Source organism: Sander lucioperca, chromosome 4, assembly GCF_008315115.2.
Source record: "Sander lucioperca isolate FBNREF2018 chromosome 4, SLUC_FBN_1.2, whole genome shotgun sequence".
Lineage (NCBI taxonomy): Eukaryota > Metazoa > Chordata > Actinopteri > Perciformes > Percidae > Sander > Sander lucioperca.
In genome coordinates, this window is record NC_050176.1 from 9,643,153 (window position 1) to 9,666,058 (window position 22,906).

Consider the following 22,906-nt stretch of genomic DNA (forward strand, 5'->3'; position numbering starts at 1 on the left):
GAAAGTTAATGCCACACGCGGGACACGATTCCCAGTCTCCGGGGTGAAAGTCCTGTGTTGTTTGACCCATCCACCACCCCAACCAACCTCCCTGCGCGGATTTTTGGCATTTCATACTACTCGCTACCATAGTCGTGCTGTGATCACGAAAGATGCTTCCCGTTGAAATACATTAGTTTAAAATACGTGCTGACCACCACGAAATAAACGAGATAAACGAGATAAACGTGTCCATGTACATGAATCAATAGATGAAATAACGTGACCATTTCACGAACTGCCGTGAGACTGGGTTGTGTAACAAACATGGCTTTAGCATTAATATGACAGCCACAATTTAAAAAGAAGTAGGTTTGTGATGCTTTGCTTTAAAGTGTGCACAGCTGAGTTTTCTCTGTATAAACCCCCCCCCCAATCTTGGTTTCTGTGCAGTAATTGGCATAATGATCAGGCGAGCAGATAGCTTTGTACCGACAAATTTATCTTTTAGCCTACAGCTAGTTTCAGTAATAGCATCAGTGGGAAAATGAGGGCCTATATTAGGTAAAGGGACTGGCAAGACTGAGATGTTTCATTCCACAGCCAGAGCTATGCATTTAATGAAGTGCGTTAAAGCATTTGTTCAGTGTAATCACCATGTCAAATTAAGTGTGTAGAATATATGCTCTAACATAAGAGGGATTAATGTTAACTACACTGGCTCAAACCCATAACATGAATCATTGCATGATAAGTGAAGATCATTTAAAAAATAGTCTTGTATGACCAAGGCTGGTCTAGCATAACCTCTCGTACTGTCCTGTATGTTTCACAGACATACAATTATACACACATAACTTTGAATGATAGTACATAGGCACTGAAGCTCACTCTGTTAAAGCGTAACTCTCGCCAAAATGCAACCTAGGGTCTTTTTGTGAACGTACCCGAGTCAAACTTTTGTTTGAAAGCATATTTAGGACGGAATGGGAGTGCTAGGGGCACTTTTATGCTAGCCTCAAAATAGCTATTTTTAAAACACTAAGAAGGCTCGACACAACATGAAACTTTGTTCGAAGTATCACCAGGGGCTCTACACCTTAACGAAAGCGTTGAGAACATTGTTTGTGTACCCAGAGTTTACTAAAAAGAAAGGTTTTGAACAACTCACCATAACTCTTATTGTTTCCGGCCGCTACCACTTCGGCAGTCAAAACGAGTCAATATCAAAACAAGTAGCCACAGATTTAGTATATCCCTTGTGCACCGGTGTAGTTAAGGTGTAGAGCCCCTGGTGATACTTCGAGCAAAGTTTCATGTTGTGTCGAGCCTTCTTAGTGTTTTAAAAATAGCTATTTTGAGGCTAGCATAAAAGTGCCCCTAGCACTCCCATTCAGAAGGCCATTTGACCGAAAAACGAGAATACACTCAATCTTAAAAGTGGCGCTTCCGTCCTAAATATGCTTTTAAACGAAAGTTTGACTCGGGTACATTCACAAAAAGACCCTAGGTTGCATTTTGGCGAGAGTTACGCTTTAATATACAACTTTACACACACTTCTAGACACATACGTGTATACGCAAATATCTGCCTACACAAACTGACAAGACGAGTTGCACTCCCACCTTGCACTGTACACATACAGTGAATTCTGTCTCTTTCATGGACACAAAAATATACCATAACTTTTTTATGTGAAATGCATCTAAGCAATACAAATGTTAATTTTTCATACTGAAGACACACTTGTACGCAAAAATACACCAAACTGGCATTGACAGTGCATTTTAACACACCCCAGCACACACCTTGTCCCTGACGGTATTATGTATTCACAGGTTGTTTCCAGGGGAACGGTCACAATCCACTGTGCAAAATTAATTATGGGTGGACATTTGAATTAATTAACTGGATGGGAGTGTGGCATTACACTTCTCTGGCTATATGACATTGAACACACTCATACACACACACACATGCTTGCACTGAGGAGACACACACATATTAGATTTAATTACCAGTGTGCAGATCATTGGTACAATGTGGTTCAGCCTTAATTACGTACTGTATGTTTCCTCTCTTTGTGTGTCTATGAGAGGAAGTACATGACAAAAAAAGAGACAAAGTGGATAGGTTGGATTTCAGTTACATGAACATGAAACGAAGTAAGCAGGTTTCATTTTCTGCTGCTCTGGTGTAACATCCACATATTGGCAATTCTTACTTCTTATGCTCAGCTGGAAAGGTGAGCCTTCGCAGTTGTATTTGTCTTTCCTGAAACTCACAAATTCCCTAAAGGGATATTATACCAAACTCTTAACTCTTAACCCCTGTAGGCTTTAAAGGTGACACTAAATGTTGCCAGTGTGCTGCTTTACAATGGATGGCAGCTAGAGTCAGTTGGGATTCACAGCAGTTAAAATCCATGGCAGTTGTTTCACAACATAAAATGTATTCAAATGTACATAGAAACCTCTCAACAACTCCTGCAGTATAACCCACTATGATCCATTTTCCACCTGTGATGCTCAAAACTAGGGCTGTCAGCATTAACGCGTTAATCGCGATGCGATTAAGGGCCGAGCATAACGCGTTAATTTTTTTTAATTGCATTAATCGCATGCCAGCATTTATTAATTTATTTTACACTTCACTCGGCTTTGCGTCGTGCCTAACAGACTACTATTTTGACCCTTTGCAGCACTGTTACTTATCACCAAGCTGCCACTTCCTCGTAACACATCCTGCTGCTGCAGGCTGCAGGCATGATGGACAAAGACAGCAGCAATAACTCTGAGTGGAGCTTTTTATTTTCCAAAACTCCCGGACGGCTCGTAGACAAGTCAAAAGCCATATGCACATTGTGTAAAGCTGAATTAAAATATCACCGAAGCACGTCAAGCTTGAGCTACCACCTACGGAGCTAAGCATATAGTTCAGTTAACGTGATGCTACCCGCTAGCATGCTACCCACTCAGGCAAAGCATTATTTTGGAGAGTGCTACTTGCCGACCTGTGGATGAAACCAAATCCCAAAAAATTACTACAGCTCTTGCGAAAGGGGTGGCAACTAACTGCAGACCTGTCAGCATTGTAGAGGACTCGGGTCTTAAAGACGTACTACGGTTGGCATGTTCTGACCCGTCTCATTGCCGTTGAGGGGGACAGCAGCCCCACACACAGCCTGTATGACACAGAGAAAGCAGCCACAGTGGAACTGCTGCAAGGTGCTGCAAACGCTGTCTCATTAACCGGTGATCACTGGACGGCAGTGAGTAATCAAAATTCAGCGATTAATCGCGATTAACTATAGAAATTCAGCGATTAATCGTTTGACAACCCTACTCAAAACACATAGCCTGATAGTCAAACTGAATTGCCATTTGCCACGTGCATCAATACATCTTATGTTGGTCATGAGAGACAAATGTAAACAATTCAATACCTGAGCTATGCAGGTTGTGGCTTGCACTCTTAAGCTGGTTGTATACAGTCAAAGAAAGAACAGGCACATGGTCACACCAAAGTGCCAAAGTGTATTAACGACCCGCCCTGCCATGATTAAAAACAACCTCTGTATGAGAATCCTTGTGCATTTACTGTATAGTCAGCATTTATAATCTGCATTTGTAATTGCAGAACTCTTGAGCTTAATTAAAGGGACAACACCTAATGGTTAAGTGCTTCAGGTCTGTTCAGTAATTTGATGGAAGTACTGTAACAATTAAGTAGCACACTTGCAGAGTGTGCTACTTAATCAGCAAATGAATCAACAAATTTCTGTTGGTGGCTTACATGGGGTTTCTTGCTATCGAATCTGCCAAAAAGGTGAAACTGCTGTGTCGGGGGTGGGGGGGGGGGGGCAAAAATATTAAGAGCTCCAGAGACACTTCCAATACTAAGAGAAATTGGGTTGAGAAGTGGATGGGATGAAGATAGGCCAGGCAGATATGCATGAGCAAGGTTCATACAATCCCTGGGGTGGCTACAGTCCTTCCACCCTGCCAACCCTCAGTGCTCTAGATGAGGATGACTTTCTTAACATGTTTTGCTGGAATTCAAGAAGCTGCTTCCCTTCATTTTAAAACTGGGAGAGAATTAGTGAATAGGTTTCCCCTGTTCCTTATTTTATATACTACCATATATATTTAAGAAATGTATTTTATTTGTTATTATTTTCTATAGCTGATGGTGGTTTTGAATGTTTAAAATGTAATAATGCACTTGGTTTTATATTCAAGTGAAGTTGTTAATTAAATGTTTGCCTTTTCTTAGTAATGGATGGCTCTTCATAGCACATACATTTTGGCAAGCTAGAGACTAACAGTTGTTGCTCCAGGTACTGTATGAGGAAATTGCCTGCAACACTTGGACAGCCTCCTCTTCCTTCCTAAAGCACTACAGTAAGTGCAGCAGTATACAGACATGTTCCCTCCTTGATGGTATGGGTACTGGTAAAATCATGAAGGATTAAGGTTGCCTTGACATAAAGGTCCACTTTCTCTGGGGCCAGATCAATCACATAGCAATAGATCCGCCACTGAGCGTATACCAGTGCTGTACTCAATTGTCAGCCTGGCACAGCTGAGGTTTATAACTGAAGATCCTCGTCTCCCTTAAGATGATGGAGCCTGGCACAACTGTAGAATAGGAAAGCCAATTATCACACCAAAACAATGGGAAGCTTCCATGATGCCCTGCTCCAAATTTGATGTCTGGGAAATTCAGTGTTCCAGCCAAGAGGCAGCTGCCTATGTTGAAACTGCCAAGCTGCAGCTGTTTACAGTAGGTCATTGGTCCTGCCATATGCAGCAACATACACAACTTTAAACCAGTACACTGAAATCAAGAGAATAATTGAAAATAACCACTTGAAACTGTAAATACAGAGCCAGAGATGTGATGTAAAGCAGAGATGTTCACAAGTCATTTTTTGCAAGTCCAAGTCAAGTCTCAAGTCTTTGAGGGGCAAGTTCAAGTCAAGTCTCAAGTCTTTTGCCATGAGTCCAAGTCAAGTCCAAGTCAAGTCTCAAGTCTCTGGCCATCTGATCTGTCCCTAACACTGTATTGTTAAATCTTATGAATTCAAAGCATGTCCTGTAGCTGTCACATCATATGGATACAACTATAAAGATACAATTTGCATGTTCCCAGCGTTAGCACAACACTTTGCGATGGTTAGCTTGTTACCTGTGATGATATGTGCTAAATCTAATGTCTCTTTCACTCAAAAAAATGTCGAATTAGTGTGTGAGTGAGTGACTGATGATCCGGCATCATTTCCGGCGAAAGTTATGCTTTAAGTTCTACCTTTCCATTCGGACTCAGAATTGTAATCTTGCAAATTTAGTTGCTGTTTCACTATGTGTGAATGCAAACCTATCATCGTGTATGATTGGTGACAAAGTTATTTATCTCATCTATCTTATCCCTTGGCTGCTGAAGGTGTAATGCCAAACAGAAAATTGCATACTTACAAATAATGCCACCATGTCCAATGCATATTATAGAAAATGAATACATTCCATATGCATTTAGCTATATGGGTTGGAACCATTTGCTGCCCCTTTTATCTCCATCATGTCTTATCCCTCAGATCAAATCCCAGTTGTCTCTCTCACACTCTCCTCTCATTTCTGTCAACCATTCCCATGTCCCATTTTATGCAATGTTTCCCCATCAAGAGAATCCACTTCATCTCTCTCATGTCCTTGTAAACCATTCCCAGTAATTATGAAGGCAAGCTTCTCAACTGGGGATTTCATCACATGGCTGAGAGCTCTGCAGAGAAGCCAACATCAGGAAATCCCTGTCACAGAAATGAGACACTAACAGACCACAAGACATACTGAACTGCTAGAAAAAATGAGCCAACCAGCCCAGAGGACAATTGATTAAAGCCTCAGTCTGCAAACCAAATGCAAACACAAAGGTTGGTCTACGATTTTCCTCTCTTGATTGTCTTGCAAAGAATTATCACATTTCTTTGCACAGCTAAACAAGCTTAGTGATTTATCATTTCACACCAAAAGAGCTAATTGTTACACTTAATAGTGTTTTGGCAAAGCATACATTCTCAAGAATCCCATACGACATACACTCTGAAACTTTTAGTCCATCTGAAAAAGTTCTGAAAAATCAGCTCATTCCCTCTTTAATGTGTTTCTAACCAGACAAAGAATTGTGCAGCATTATTTGCTTGCACTATTAAACAGGATAGCCTCAGCCTCAAGCCCCCAGTAAATCTCAGTTTGAGGCAGCCACATCCCTTCCAACATTGCTCCTTTGGGGGGAGATATAGGCCCAGCATACATTATTCAATATGACTATGACTAGGGTATAACAAGCTGGTGAGGCTGAGCCTTAAAGACCTACAGTATAGGTAAGTGTGGATAGGAGAGACGATAGATCTATTTTATTGACTGTTCACTTAGGAACACAACACATGTCGGTGCATTAGGTACTCAGCATGTCATACTCTCTTTAATTTTGTTTTGTCTCATTTCTTTTAATTACAGCTGCACTGTCTGTGATGTAGATCAGGTTTGAAACCAATAACCTTGAGGCGAAAGATAAGTCATTGCATTCCTGTGTTATATTTCCTCTAGCAATGATAACTGTGAACTGGAACCTGCAGCCTTTAGGCTCGTAATAGACCAGTAATGTAAGTGTTATTTATCTCTGCTATGATATCTATCTAATCTTTCTTGCTTTGATGGGATGGATTGCCCTGGCTTTATAGAGGTGACAGAGTTAAAGAGAAGAGTCTGTATAGCCATTAAAGGAAAAATAGGCTTTAAACACACAGATAAACACACACACACACACACACACACTAGTACCCATTTACGCCTGAGTTCAGTGCAAATGAAAAAGGATCTGTTGTGATCCCCTGGGGAATTGGATGGAACAGAGACAGCTATGAAACTACAGAAAAAAGAGGGATACCAGAGCAATAAAACACATATAAAGATGTATCAGATCTTAAATGCATTTTGAAATACACAATATCATTCCAAAGATTGCTAGACAATGAGCAACATAACACCAGTCATGTTTGAGTGATGAGTAAGAAACAGACAAAAACTTATTTTAGGAATAGTTGTTTTCAATAAGTGTGTGTGTGTGTGTGTGTGTGTGTGTGTGTGTGTGTGTGTGTGTGTGTGTGCACCAGTACAGGACACTGACCTCGATCAATAATCTATTAGCAGCAAGGCAGGCGTACATACACACACACACACACACACACACACACACACACACACACACACACACACACACACACACACACACACAAACGCACGCCCATGCACACAAACAGTTAGACACACACAGATGAACAAGGTCAACCATTTGTAATGTACACATACATTACATACACATATTGACTCCGTCAAAGGGCAGTCTCCTTCCACACTTATCCACACACATGCTCTTTCTTTCACATAAGCACACAAACTTCTCTAGAGTTAACTTATTCGTCTTTCACCTCAAGTATTTGTACCATGAGGGAATATCTCATGGCAAATGGAGCATTGCAACTTTATCTGCTATGCTCTGCTCCCCTACTCCTTCCTCTCCACTTATCTTGTCTCTTTTCCTCTCCTCAACCATGCTGCAGGACACAGGACTTGAGGGAAAATGTGCTTCTACAGAGACAAATAAGGCCATGATGTAGCCATAGACGTTTGTCCATGTTGATGTGGTTGCTCTGTATGTGTGTTAAATGAGATATATTTAAATACAAGCTGCATATTTAATAATGTTGTATGCTTTAAGTATAATTACCCTGATTGTGAGTATGAGTTCTGCAGACCAGTAGGTGCAGGGTCTTGCGTGTGAGAGTGTGCCTGCATATATGTTTTACATCATGGATTAGTTCTGCTGGTTTATATACTGTCATCCCTCAGTGCAGGATCATGATTCAACACCTCACTGCTTCATTGCCATAAGAACACCATTGATTTCACTTTGCCTCCATGCAAGTTTAAAGCAGACACATGATGTTCATGGAGTGGATTCATTTTGTGCATAGTGAGCGCTGCACTTTTGCTGATGTTTTGCACTAATAGGACTGCATCCAATTTCCTTGTACATGTACAATGACAGTAAGGCTATTCTATCCTGCCACTTTTCATTCCTGAATCTGCTCTGTGTGTGTGCAGGGGTTTATTTACTGTACAACAATATCAGCTTCAGCAAAGTATGCATACAACAGCTGTTTTTTTATGCTGATGAAGGTCTGATGAAGGTTTAGAAAAGCATTGAAGCTAACCTGCCTTGACTTAAAAAACGAAAAACGTTACTGACTGTGTTATGATATATGTTTGTTAAGATGGCGGGAGAGTGGCTCAGTGGTTAGCCTGGTTTCCTCAGAGCAAGAAAGTTGATTCTGCTAGTCAGTTCGATCCTTTCTGTGCGAAGTGGTCATGCATCTGCCGTGTCTTTATGTTTTTTTTTTCTGGTTACAGAACTGCCCATAAAAAAACTGTAAATGTTTTGTGCTTTAACCCATGTGATGGACTGGCACTTGTCAAAAGTTTACCCCTAACCCTGCATAGAATGAGAGGATATAAATAGATTGGTGGTATTTACCAAGATTTGTAATAAATTATTGGCTCTGGAAATATTATTCTTAAAAACCAAAGTTGCTAATATTTAATTTCATATTATCAATAACCTTGTATTTTATTACATTATCTGAATATGCCTTTGCATACTCATGGGTTTGTTTGTGTTCTTGTATCTCTATTTTATGAGGAAACATTTTCTACACAAGGCTAAAAAGATAAATTAAATTCTCCAAGTTTAGGACTAGATTTGGGGTTTGGTATGAAACATAAACACCCGATCATACACTGCAGTTGTCTTTCTGTGTATATGTGGATAGCGCAACACCAAATAATACATGAATGCAAGAAGTGAGTCAGAGACTGCAGGACAGTAAACAAAAAAGAACAAACATCACTTAAGTTTACATAGTTGGTCTTTTTTGCTTCCTTTTTCTTATCTTATCATGTCCCGACAGGTTCTCTTCAGCATCGGCAGAAACGCAAAAATATTTGGCTAATGCCACAACAGGGCTAACAGTATCCTCAGATTGTGTGCTTAAGACCATTATATGAAAATGTATTCCTGAGCGCTTATCTGAAATGGTATGTAAAAATCCCTCAGATGTATTTTTTCTCTAAGCCCTCAGGTTGGAAGGTATCATTTGTAAAACCTCCCTTGCAGGATAGTCTTTGCAAATCTCTGGAATATGAAATACATGGGTGGAAGCTCTAAGCACTTTTACCAGAGGCTAAAGCAAAATGCTCCTTTCACCACCTATTTGATTTATTTAAGGAATCCCATGAATTACATGTAGATTTATTCAGAAACAATTCACATGTTGAGGAGAACAAGGTAAATCAAATCATTTAGTGAGAGCAGAAACCCCCTGTATCAGGCAACCATGCACAAATCAGAAGTGTCAACATTTCCGACCGCAGGTGAAGGCAGCATGTGAAGTCAGTGGACAAAGAGAGAATGAAAAGAGATGAAGCGAGAGTTGATGCGACTTTGCTTTGTTGTTGCAGGACCTGTTGTTACACAAACTCCTGGACGGTTCAGTGCTTGTCTTTTGTTTTTTACCTTTTATAGTGGTTAAAACTGTTTTGTGGCTGCGATATCCAGTGATGTTACCTGTTTACTGTAACGTTACCGGGACTCACGCCTAGATACGGACAGACGAGTCTAATCTCCGGTGACATGATTGTCAACCGCAGGGTGACGTCAGGTTCTCCAAAAGTTGAATCGGTCTTAAATTTTTGCCGCAGGCATTCTAAATAAATGGAAAGACCTGCGTTTTTCCTGAACTGTCTGACGAGTGACGACAGAATGTGAATGAATGCTCAGCCAGCCAGTGCCTCACTGTATTAGCATTATGCACGACCTGTGTATATATATATATATATTTGTTCCCAAAAATTTAAAGTCAAATACCTACCAATCGAACACATATTCAAATACTCGAATATTCAGTTCCAGCCTTATTACGCATATTAATACTTACTTGACATAATTACCTCCGATTTGTGGTGTGGTATACCAGTATTTCTTTCCAACTTGCATTTTTTGCTCGAGCTGCGTGACTTTGTTGACTGGTCCCTTAAGCACCATACATGATCGCAGAGAAGCAGAAAGTAGAGGGCTGACATAGCGGCTTTGGTGTGTCTATCTCTAAAACAAATGTTCTGTGGTTTACTCTCCCCTGCCTTCCATCTCTATCTTGCTCTCCCTCCTTTTTTCCTCCCTCCTCGTTTCAAGATTTATTGCTCTGCAATCCTGAAGCCGGGAGGTCCCTGCTTACCTCTGTTTGTCGTTCCCACCCTCCAACTCTCTCCTTGTGTACCCCTTTTTTTCTACATTCTTTCCCTCACTCAATCACTTTTTACCCCAAGCCCATCACCCCCCACCCGTCCATCTCTCTCACCCTTTCTATCTTTCTGTATCCATTTCCATTTTTCCCCCCTTCTGGTGAAGAACAATCCACCCTTTGGGTATGGGTCTGGCAGAAAGAGCAATGGGGCACAGTGGAGCCAGTAACACCAAAACAAATGCGACTAGAACAGCCATTAATATGATTTGTCAGTGTCTTACCAAAAACCCTGTAGTTCCACTCAGTAAACGTTTCAGGAATAGGATCAAAAGCGGCAATTTATACTTTCTTTGTTGCTGTTAGATTAGTATAGTACAATATAATGTTTCTGCAGGATCTGCAGGACAATGCTACAGTGCAAGTCTACGAATATTTAGGTGAATCATGAAGAGATCACGAAGGACAGCAGCTGGAGAGCTGGATTAATGGTTTCAATTGTTTTATGTAAGTGCCTGGAGACTTGCAAATAACACACACCTGTGTTTGTTGTGATGAAATAGAAGCTTACTGTGCTGTATATGTAAATATGAAAAGCATAAGCTTGTGTTGGCAAAAAATGCAAACTGCTTACACACAAGCCAATGAATGCATGCTTGAAGATGTTGAAGAACTAGAGTATGTCCTCATACAAAAGCAAGATGCTAAAATACACAAAGCACAGTGCTAGTTCCTTGATAAAAATCAGAAAGATAGTTACATTTTTAGTATTTCAGGAGGTTGGCTTTCCACTGAATCTGTTTTTTAAAGGCACTAGACGCTAGGCATGTGCGTCTCCGGTCTGAGGCTGAGACGCTTCTCGATTCATTGCCAACGATCTGATACATTAAAGATACATATGCAGCACCTACTGATGCGATACAATCTGATTCACACCCTATTAGGATGTAATGTGATTCGACACGATTTGATTCAAAACAATGCTCTTCAATGCTCTTCAATGCGATACAATGCGATACAATGCGATTTGACGCAACGGAAAATAATATGATGCTATGCAATTCAGTATGGTACAGCGAGTTTGAATTCGTTTCTTAGGTTCTTCATAAGCAAACAAAAAATTGTGTTGGTAAGCAGCCTGCATTGCGCTTTCACAAGTTGGCAGAAATACTTTACTTTAACTTAAAAGTGTAATTAAAAGCATTTAGTCAATGAAAAACACATTTGATTATGACATATTGACAGAAATTATGTTAATATATTTTCATATCAAAATTATGTTACCATTTGAGAAAAATATTCAAATAAAAGTAGAGAGGATTCTGATTGATTAGGATATATTAACAGAATTTCTGTCAATATATCATATTCAAATTTGAAGATATGTCAGATGATTGTGTGTCTTTGTGATTGTGTGTGTGTGTGTGTGTGTGTGTGTGTGTGTGTGTGTGTGTGTGCGTGCGTGCGTGCGTGCATGCGTGACACGTGCATTACATATGAGACTTGTAATTAGGCAAGAGGATGAGAAGCCAACACCTAAGCCTGCAGTCCTGGAGGGCCACTGAGGTACCTAGGGCCCCAAAATTAGCAATCTCAGCTCATAGTTTTTTAGCTGCATGCCAAATCTCCAGAAACTCTAAACTCAGCTAGCCAGAGCCACCCGCCTTGCCATCCAGTGATAGGGCTATAACCACGGTTTCCAGCAGCAGCTTTGAGATAAGCCAATGAGAGCCAAAGTAGTTGCTCAAAATGATTAAGTAATTCAATTTTAGATAAGGTTTTACTGTGACACTGGAGACAGCAGTATTAGACAGTTTGATCATGGAATAATAATTGTAGTTTTGCTGTAAAGCTGCCTTTTAAATGATAATAATATTACATTATTTAACTTGACAGATTCATACAACTCCATTTCAAATGATTTGTTTAAATTACCCATGAATAGACTTCATTTTCAGCAAATCAAGCATTACCATGACTGTTGTTTGTGACATAGAGGTCTAAAATAATTGCATTAATTTACCGAGGGCCCTGACCTTCAATGTTATGCTTGAACCTTCAAATGTTGCACTATGCAAATCTACACACAGACACTAACACACACACACGCACACACACACTCACACACACACACACACAAACACACACACACACACACACACACACACACACACACACACACACACACACACACACACACACACAATCATGAAGACACACAATCATCTGACATGTCTTGCCTGGCTCAGTCTCATGCCAGCTGTCACTTTGAGATTTAAATGGATTAAAATGATCTCAAAACTGTTGACACGAGGCTTGTACAGGACACGGATGACATGTTAAATAGATGATAAGGCCCCTCCGTGCACACAAAAGACCCTTGAACATTAAACCCAAGTACCCAGAGAGTAAGACTGTGAGTAACTCTGGTTTATTTTCTGTTGTTACATAGCCATGGGGACTGAAAACAACAAATTATCACCGCACACCAACAAACACATCACTTATTTATTAGTCCTTGCTAATTAGCTTAAATTAAAATTGAAAGAGGATTGGCGGAACACCGCGGGCACTTTATCACACTGTTTGATTGGTATCCTGTGTTAGCTTGGACTATATACTACAACTTGCCTTTACTAATACATTTAAACAACTTCCCCTGTCTGTTTTAATACCCCAACTCTTTAACTCATTCACCACATTTTTCTATACATTTCATATCACTATTTCTAGAGTTGTTCAGATACCAATACCAGGAAATGCCTCCGATACTGCCTAAAATTCTGGTATTGGATCATGCATAGACTTGCATTCTCCCGATTTTTATCATAGTAATTTAACTCTCAGACCTGAAAAAAATATACTTTTAAATAGTTCATTTCCTTTATCCTCTATGACTGATAAATCTAGAAAAAAGAAAAGTTATATATGGCATCATCCTCTGTATGTATTTGTTCATGTTTTACAAAGGGTTTAACCTGAGCCAGGCCATACAACAATGATAGCAATCATATCACCACTATACAGGGTTAGTAGTATACAGACTTACATTTGCCAGGTGGCCATTAGTCTGGCTTACCAGATGTACAGTGCGGGTATAAAGCCTAACATCTGGCAAGTCTCTCATGCACAGGATGTCTGACATTTTCCTCCCCTTCCATCTATTTGTCTATCTATTTTGCAATGGCACCATTGCCGCATCCGGGACATAGTGCTTAGCCCTGCCCAAGACACAATGACCAACCCAGAGTGTTTTTTTTCCCCAAAACCAGAATGTTAACTCATGCAGCAAGACCATAATCCAATGCTGACACAGCACTATGTAGATAGGTCTGGCAGCGTGAGACTAGGTGGCAAGACACAATAAATGATAATGTTGCTCTGTAACTGCTGGATGTGTAAATAAGCAGTTGTTTTCTAACAAGTTCAACTTGCCGCCAGACAGGTAGACTGGTTTGAGAGGCTGTGGCATTTTGGACAGTAAGAAAGACGAGGAGAGTTAGAGAGACCAGGGATTGGAGAGCTGAAAGCTTTTTTGTTACATTGACAGCTAAAAGTATCTCCTGTTAAGCACGTGTCCACGCCATTTAGATAGAGATAGACAGTCAGTGAGACAGGCAATCACAGAGATATGAGCAGGCGAGCTAAAAGCAGTTATTAGGCTGATGGCAAAGATGAATCAACTAAACGTATCTTGAATAAGGCTTGAGTACATTGCTGTTGAGATGGAGACTGTATGAAGTTAGACAGCTCAAGAGACAGACAGGAGAGCAGACAGCTGTTATTAGAGTGATGACTAAAGACAAATAACCAAGCAGATAACTTATGAACCTTCAGTCCAGACCTGTTTAGGCTGACAGTCAGACAGGCAGTCAGTTAGACAGACAGTGAGACAGGTGAGCTGAAAGCTGTTATTAGGACCCATCTGTACTGGTGGCTGAACGCTGTGATGATGAGCTAGTCCACATCTTATTATTACCTGACTAATTACTCTGGCTACCTCAGGCTGGCAGCTCTGTGCCTGTATTTATAATCAAAGTAAAATTAAACTATTAACTGAATTAATGGCACCGTGGTGTTTGTTGTGTCAGCTCACACGAGAGTGCATGATGTGTGTGCCTTTAGTGTATTTATTTGTGCCTCTCTGCACATTTCACACGATGAGGGGAGATTTATGAGCGAGACTCCAAACACAAAAGCCAGGTGGACAACGCAGAGAGCAGGAGAGGGAGATAAACAGAGAAGTGAACTGAGCACAAAGTAAACATCACAAATAATGTATTTTACTTGTGAGGAAATGTGACATGTGCTCACCAAACCATATTTTGATTTTTTTTTTTTATAATTATCCGCTGGTGCTACTAGTACAACCTCTGTCACCGAATACATTTTGCATATTCAAGGATTAAAATTTTCCGGTCAATTTCTCTGTGTAGTGATTGGCCAGCTGTGCAGAGGTAAGAGATGAGTCAGGAAAGCCAATCTTAATGTATCACTTATCTTGAGAAATATCCCCAAATTAATAGTTTTGAATGGTATTTGAATATAGTTTTGAATCTAGTTCACTGTTTCTCATTGTTAAACTGTCTTTCAATTTGAACTTTCAATGGGATTGTTTTAATTGTCTCCCTGTGGGTGCCTGAGGATATTTCATTTCGCTTGAATTATATTACTATAATGCAAATACAGTAACATGGGCTAGCTGATGTCGAAATGTGGGATGTGTTTTATATGGAAATGCTTTAGGGTGCTTTCATATTGTATTTTTTTTTAAGAGTATTTTTGGGGTATTTTTAGACCTTTATTCAAAACGACAGCCGAAGACATGAAAGGGGAGAGAGAGGGGGAATGACAGCAAAGGGCCACAGGTCAGAGTTGAACCCAGACCCGCTGCATTAAGGAGTAAACCTCTATATATGGGCGCCCGCTCTACCAACTGAGCCCATATTGTATTGTCTAATCAGTGCGCGAATTTCTTGCATCAAACAATGTAAAAGATGATTTATGCATCACCTGACGGATTCATGCCTAAGACATGAAATGATTGCAATACCATTCTTCAGTGCAAAAAACTTTTCAGTATAACTCCAAAAAGATGAACATCAAACTAATATTAAAACTGTGAAAACATCAAACATCACTGAAGATCAGAGCTTTCATGGTGATAAATTATCATTTGATGTCGCAGAAAACTAGCTGAAAAGGCATATAAGCAGCATCTATTTACAAGTCAGCTTTCACAAATATGTATTGTCAATGTACACAAGGGTTTTTAATCATATAAAGCCAGTGTCTACGGCCCTATTCTTCAAACTGTATGAACAAGTCCTGAACTAATCAAAGAGCACATTGCCTGTTGATTGATGCAGAGTATGCATCAAAAAAAACATCACACATCACTTTATTTTTCACAATTAGAGTGAAGACTGCACACTTGAGAATGATTGATTTTTTAACGGAGTTACCGATGTCTGAATAGATTTCCTCATGGAGGACAGATCCACATTACCTAAGGTAAGAAAAAACAAAGGGAAAACACAGTAGTATATAGAGCCATGATTAATTGGAACACAATGCCCAGTCATGTCATTCAAGAAAATAGAAAATTTCCTAGCTGAGCAGTGCTCTGCATTTGCTAAGTCTCACTGAGGCTTTTATGTGTGCTTTTGCTTGGTCTGACTATCAGTGATCAATGTCATAAACTCATCTCTACATTCTGTGAATAATTTAAACTAGGTCCTGTGTTGTGTTGTGTTGTGTTGACTTGAATGTTGTTTTGTTCCATTTCGTATAGGCTTCACCCTCTAAGCCACGCTATTGGGTTTATCCCTTCGCGCATGCGCAGTCGTGAAGATTTTCTTTCCCGCCCTAGCGTGCCGCTCGGGCTTCAACTACGTCCGCAAATACTGTATATAAACAGAGCAGACCCGTAGCTCTGCTCCCACTTTTTCTTCAGCAAAGCAGTTATGAAGAAGGTTATGAAGACCTCCGGCTCCAGCGGCGTCCGCTCCTGCCCCTCCTGCGAGACCGGCTACATCTTCTCGCCAGATCTCCACCCCCGCTGCGAGACCTGCCTCGGTGCTTCTCACGCCGGCAAGGCTCTCACCTCCGACGCCTCCTGCCCTTTTTGCGCCCGCCTGCCTTCTAAAGAGCTTCAACGGCGGGCGGACGCTTTTCTGGCTTTTGAGGTCGACGGAGAGGGGGACGGCAGCTGGGCAGACCGACGTGACACCGTCGACACCCTGGAACCGCTGAAAGAGGGCGTCTTCGACGGGCACGGGTCCGATGACTCGTCTCCCCCGAATGACGATTCCCTCTCCGGTTTTCCCTCCTCCCCGCTGGGAGAACTGGAACACGAGACAGGGATTGATGCCTTTCCACTACATCTCCCCGTCTCCAGAACGTTCGGTTACTCGCTGCCCCCCCGCACTTTTTCCAAGTGTATGGAGACGGCGCTTCAGCCGTTACGGAAAAAAGGCATCAGAGTCCTGTTTTATCTGGACAATTTGCTCATCCTGGCTCCCTCCCGGGAAACGGCGGCGCTGCACACTGTGGCAGTTCTGCAGCACCTGCAGGCACTGGGTTTCGCCATAAACTGGCAGAAAAGCTCATTGGTTCCCACACAATCGATAGTTTATCTGGGCGTAGTGCTAAACTCGATTGTTATGAGGGCCAGGCTGTCAACACCAAGGCAAGACGCGCTTATCTCTTTCCTGTCGCACACCACGCCACGCGCCAAGGTGTCAGCGCTGTCCGTCATGCGCCTTCTGGGCATGATGTCCGCGGGCTACGTGGTGGTCCCCCTGGGGCTTCTCCACATGAGAAAAATCCAGAGGTGGTTCCTCCGTCAGCGTCTCGACCCCATACGTCACAAGTGGCGAATGCTGATCATTCCTCCTTCCCTGCAGTCGGACCCTTCATATTGGGGGAACCCCCAGACCTTGTCAGCTGGGGTTCCCCTGGGCAAGGTGACATCATACGTGACAGTATACACGGATGCGTCCCTCACTGGCTGGGGGGGAATGTGTGAATCACAGGTGGTGGGAGGAGAATGGCCACCCCCCCCTCTCCCACACATAAACTGTCTGGAGCTGTCCACGGTGCTGAAGGTTTTGAAACACTTTGCCCCAGTGGTAGCAGGGAGACATGTTGTCGTACAGACAGACAATGTTACTGCAGCAGCGTTCATAAATCGCCAGGGCGGCGTACGTTCGGCCCGGCTATTGGAAATAGCCAGGAGCCTTCTGCTGTGGTCACACAGTCACCTGCTGTCCCTCAAGGCTGTTTACATCCCCGGGATACTAATCCGGGTGGCAGACCTAATGTCGAGGGTTGGGCCCTCTCACAACGAGTGGAAATTGAATCCCACTATTGTTCAGAAGCTGCGGAGCAGGTTCGGGAAAGCGGAGGTGGATCTGTTCGCCTCACGAGAAAACACACAGTGCGCTCTGTGGTTTTCCTTGAGCGCACGAGACAATCCACCCCTCGGCGTGGACGCTTTCTCCCACTACCCCTGGCCCAGAACCCTCTATACGCTTTTCCCCCGGTCCCTCTGATTCCTCGTCTCCTGGAACGCATCCAGGAGGAGAATCTGAGCGCACGAGCACATCCTGGTTCCCGACACTGGTCCAGCTGCTGGCAGGTCCCCCCTGGCAATTGCCGTGGCGCGAGGACGCCCTGTCACAGCTGGACGGCGCGATAACCCACCCCCCGGTGATAACCCAGCGACTGTGGGGCTGGCTGCTGAGCGGGAACGCTTGCAGAGGTTAGGCTTGCCTCCTGCCGTGGCGCGCACTATTCAGAGTGTGAGAGCCCCCTCCACAACAGCGTGTTACGCGGCGCGTTGGTCTGCTTTCCAGCGCTGGTGCACGGAGAGTGAAACAGACCCTATATCGTGTCCCCTGCCTCTCGTGTTGACTTATCTCCAAACATTGGTAGATAACGACCTGGCTCCGTCCACAGTCAAAGCCTACGCAGCGGCCATTTCATCCTGCCACGAAGGCTATGGAGAGAGAATGGTTTTTGCGCACCCCCTAGTAAAGCGTTTTTTGAAAGGGGTCAGACGACAAAAACCCACCGTGCGCTCTCTCACTCCCCAATGGGATCTGGGCCTGGTGCTTCGAGCTCTGGGGAAGCCTCCTTTTGAGCCCTTGGCACAAGCCTCTCTCAGGTTGCTGTCCCTAAAAACGGCGCTTCTCCTTGCCCTGATGTCAGCCAAGCGAGTAAGCGACTTATGTGCGCTGTCAGTTTCACCGTCCTGTCTCTCCATTAGAGGGGACGGGAGCGCAGCCACCCTACAGCCTAACCCTTCTTTCACACCCAAAATTTTAACAAATTCCTTTCGGACGAGGGTTTTTTCCTCCAGGGTTTTTTCCCCCCACCTCATAACAACGACGTGGAGGAGGTTTCCCACCGATTGTGCCCGGTGCGTGTGTTATCACAGTACGTTTTACGCACGGCGGACATAAGGCGGACACAACAGCTGTTTGTACACTATAGGGAACACTCCCAAGGAGCGGCCCTGTCAAAACAGCGTCTGTCTCACTGGCTGTGTGAGGCTATCACCCAGGCCTATAACATGGAGGGGGTGGAGCCCCCCCAGGGCATCCGGGCACATTCTACAAGGGCACTATCGGCATCAACAGCTCTGTTCAGAGGAATGTCAGTAGCCGACATCTGCGCGGCGGCCTCTTGGGCATCCCCATGCCCTTTCATCCGTTTCTATTTGCGGGATATGTCTGAGCCCTCTCTGACTCACTCGGTCCTATCCTCACTCAACGACGGATGATGCCCCGTCGTATGTGGGCCGGGTGCCCAGAGGAGAGCGGCGTCCCACATATATGTGTAGCCTATGTATATATGTACATATGTATATATATATTTGTCGCTATCACACATCCTCACTCACTGCCATGCACGCCTACAATCATGATATGTGCCACTGCATGTGCACTGCCTGGGGTCCCCCCCCCCTCTACTCTGGGTGGCTGGGAGGGACTCGGGCGTCCCATAATTATCAATCATGTACTACCCTCACCAATCATGCACGCCTGCCCTCTCGGCTAGGCCAAATTATTACCATGGCAGGCCCCGTTACCTAGATAACGGATTATCTGATACAGTCCCCTGTCAGTGCATGAGAGAGAGACAGAGGGGAAAAAAAGTTTAGTCTATGTTCCACTGTGGGCTCTGGGTCGCAGGTGGCATTGACTACATCAGCCCTAACCCAATAGCGTGGCTTAGAGGGCGAAGCCTATACGAAATAGAACGATAGTTACGTTATTGTAACTCCAGATTCTATGAGTATAGGCTCCGGGCCACCTGCTCCAGTTACATTAGCTGAAGAAAAAGCTTATGTTGGGAGCAGAGCTACGGGTCCGCTCTGTTTATATACAGTATTTGCGGACGTAGTTGAAGCCCGAGCGGCACGCTAGGGCGGGAAAGAAAATCTTCACGACTGCGCATGCGTGAAGGGATAAACCCAATAGCGTGGCTTAGAGGGCTACCCTATACTCATAGAATCTGGAGTTACAATAACGTAACTATCGTTCTTGTTATTATTTTGGTTGCTTTTCTTTCTGTGATGTATTGAATGTTGTTTTGTTTGGTGGTTGTTTTTAATGTAACTATGCACGGCAATGTATAGCTGCACAAGTTTTGAAGTTTTGAAGTTTTTGAAGAATAGCTGTGGCTATGGCCCCAGCTAATGCAGATCCCAATAAATCAAATCAAATCAGGTTTATCTTGTGTCAGCATGAGTGTAAAAAAGCAAACAGCACAGTCCATTGTGTGATGACATATAATTTGTTCTGAATGCAATATGTTGTATATATGTAAAAATTGGTAACTAAGTTGATAAGGGGCTTTTGATTTTGCACTTGATGGCGTAAACTGTGATTATTGTTGATAGCTTTCAGGTAGAATCGACAATATCTCAGGACAAGCCATTATTGTTACCTGCTCCTACAATACGTTTCACTTAAGCACCACCAGTCATATTGTTTGTCTTCAATCAGCGGATTTATAAATAGACATTTGTTTAATATGCAGCAATTAGTTACAGCTAGGGATGCACCGATCCGACTTTTTCAGTCCCAATACCGATACCGATGCCTGGGCTTTGTGTATCTGTCAATACCCAATACCGATCCGATACCGTTGTTGAATTAATAATAAACTGTATACCTTCCACCTTATACCTTCATTCCACCATGTGGAAGAGACTAAAGGCACCAGACTTTCCTAACTAAACATTACTTTCCTAACTAAGACAAAATAACATGTAATGTATTGAATTCTTATTTATTTGTTATTTAAAAAACAATTATGCATTCAAATTCGAAAATATAATGTAATCAAACTTCTTAAAATAAATTTAAATAAATAATAATAATAATGGGCCTTTATATAGGTTTATAATGGCTTATTCTACTGTCAGGAGTACATAGAATATCACAAAAACATTTTAATGTCATCATGTTTACTAAAAGCTTTGATTACTAAAGGGTTTGCTTGGCTCCACAACATTATACAATAATGTTATATGAAGGAGAAACCATGAAACAGTTACAGAATCTAAACTATTTTTATTGTGCAAACTGCAAAGTAGTAAAATAAACTTAAATCGAATGAATACACATACAAACAACTTTAACATTGTTTCCCTTTCAAAACAAAATTGTTGTAAGATAGTTGTATAAACACTACCTTGGCCACAGGTAAGTTAGGTTGTTGTAGAAAAGTGGGCGACTGAACGTAGCTCCGCTGTCAGCCTCCTTCGCTCTTTGAATAATGTTTGTAGGTTGACCGACGTATTTCAGTGAGGCAAGACATCTTAAATCCAGTGTTTTAATCATTCCTCTGAACCCGACTTTCTCAACGGTCTGTAGCTGGACCGTAATTGGATTGTTATTGCGTTCATAATGTTGCTCTGCTGCATGCTTGAAGTGACATGTCTTTAACGTTAGCGCAACCAAGTAATATTACAGCGACAGGCAACAACAGTGGCTAAATTATGTCCAATTTTTTTAGAAACAAAAAACTTCGGAACAACAGATGGCTCCTCTCTTGAGCATACGTTGTTCTGGTGTATGTCCGGTCTTTCTTCATCCTCTAACTTTCTTCTCTGTTCTTGAATGTGCAGTAGCGACCAGAGCCTCTCCCAGCTTAACAGACTGTTATGCTACCTGGCTAGCTAGCAGCTACTAGCTGTTACCCAACATGCCGTCCGGCAGTGTAAATTTGTAAATGTAAAATTATTAGTGTTAGAAATTGTTTAAGTCACAAATTGTTGTGTGCTACATTGTTTTATCCTGTTAAAGAGAGTTAGTTGTGGGTTATTAATTGTTGTGTTATAAAGTTACTACCATCAGGGCCGATATCCGATCTTAATATCGGATCGGTGCACCCCTAGTTACAGCCCTCATTTCCATGCATTTGCATATTAGTGCTTAATCAAATAATATTTTCCATCTATGGTTCTACTTCTGCACTAAATGAATGGGATCAGTCCTGTTCATGCACACTGCCCATTGAACTGGAATGATTCAAAGCACATTACATCTGCCATGCTTTACAGAGCGCCCATCGCTTTAAACCGAGTGGAAAGATAATACAGTGAAGCCTATCACACGCCCCGTTGACAAAGATTCATCCAGCATACATGTATTATGATGCAGATGAGAGAGGCAATGCAAAATAAACCGTGTGGAGCACCCATTTGTTGTTTGGCGTGTTTGCTACCTGACTGTATGAGTGGGTGGTGTGTGTGTGTGTGTGTATGTGCACCAAGGCTGCGATGTGTACAACTTTGCAACACAGCACTCATTTGGTTGTTCGATGTTAGATGTGTGTGTGTTCACATCGAGTACACACTCGATATGTGTATGTGTGTACGCTGTACGTTACCCACATGTAGTCACACACAAGTCCTGTTTGTGTTGTGTATGCTGTTTATGTGTGTTTTTTCCGTGCGTTCCTCTCGCTGGTGCGGCGGTTTATGTTTGTGATCAGCTCGAGTCATCCCTTGGAGTCCCTCAGCGCCCCAAAGTAGAGCACAGACAGGTGTGACATATTAAAAATTTGGTTTCGACTTGCGTAAGCAGACCACAAAACAATGAATATCCATCCATAACAAATAGCAAAACAGGGAGAGATGGTGTACGAGAGGGAGATTGAGGGTGAAGAGGAAGGAACGTGGGAAAAAAAGAGGATTTTTCCATTGCAACGGATCAACGACTTTTACATTTTTAAACACAATTCTCATTTGGAATTCAGACCAGAATGCAGCAAGATATTAATTTGGGGAAATCAACAGAGAAATTGGGTCACCTGTGAGCCATTTATTTCACGCCGCCAAAACAAATAAGCAATTTAAAAGAGAGAGGGAGAGAAGTGAAGGGAAAGATAATAAAAAGAAAATTATGTAAGTTTACAGTTATAATGGAAGAGGGAAGGAGAACGGAAAGGAAAGTTGGTTTGGTTTTGCTTACTGGGAGGAAGGTGGGGGACAGGGAGGGAGAGAGAGAGAGAGAGAGAGAGAGAGGTTGAGTTTGGAACTTAATATGAAA

At 42.3% G+C, this 22,906-nt stretch overlaps 1 protein-coding gene across 1 annotated transcript in view; it reads left to right on the forward strand.

Annotated features, from left to right (window-relative positions):
- LOC116042663 (zeta-sarcoglycan) overlaps positions 1 to 22,906 on the forward strand; it is a 416,236-nt gene that overhangs the window by 300,676 nt on the left and 92,654 nt on the right. The gene's annotated exons all lie outside the window — the stretch shown is intronic.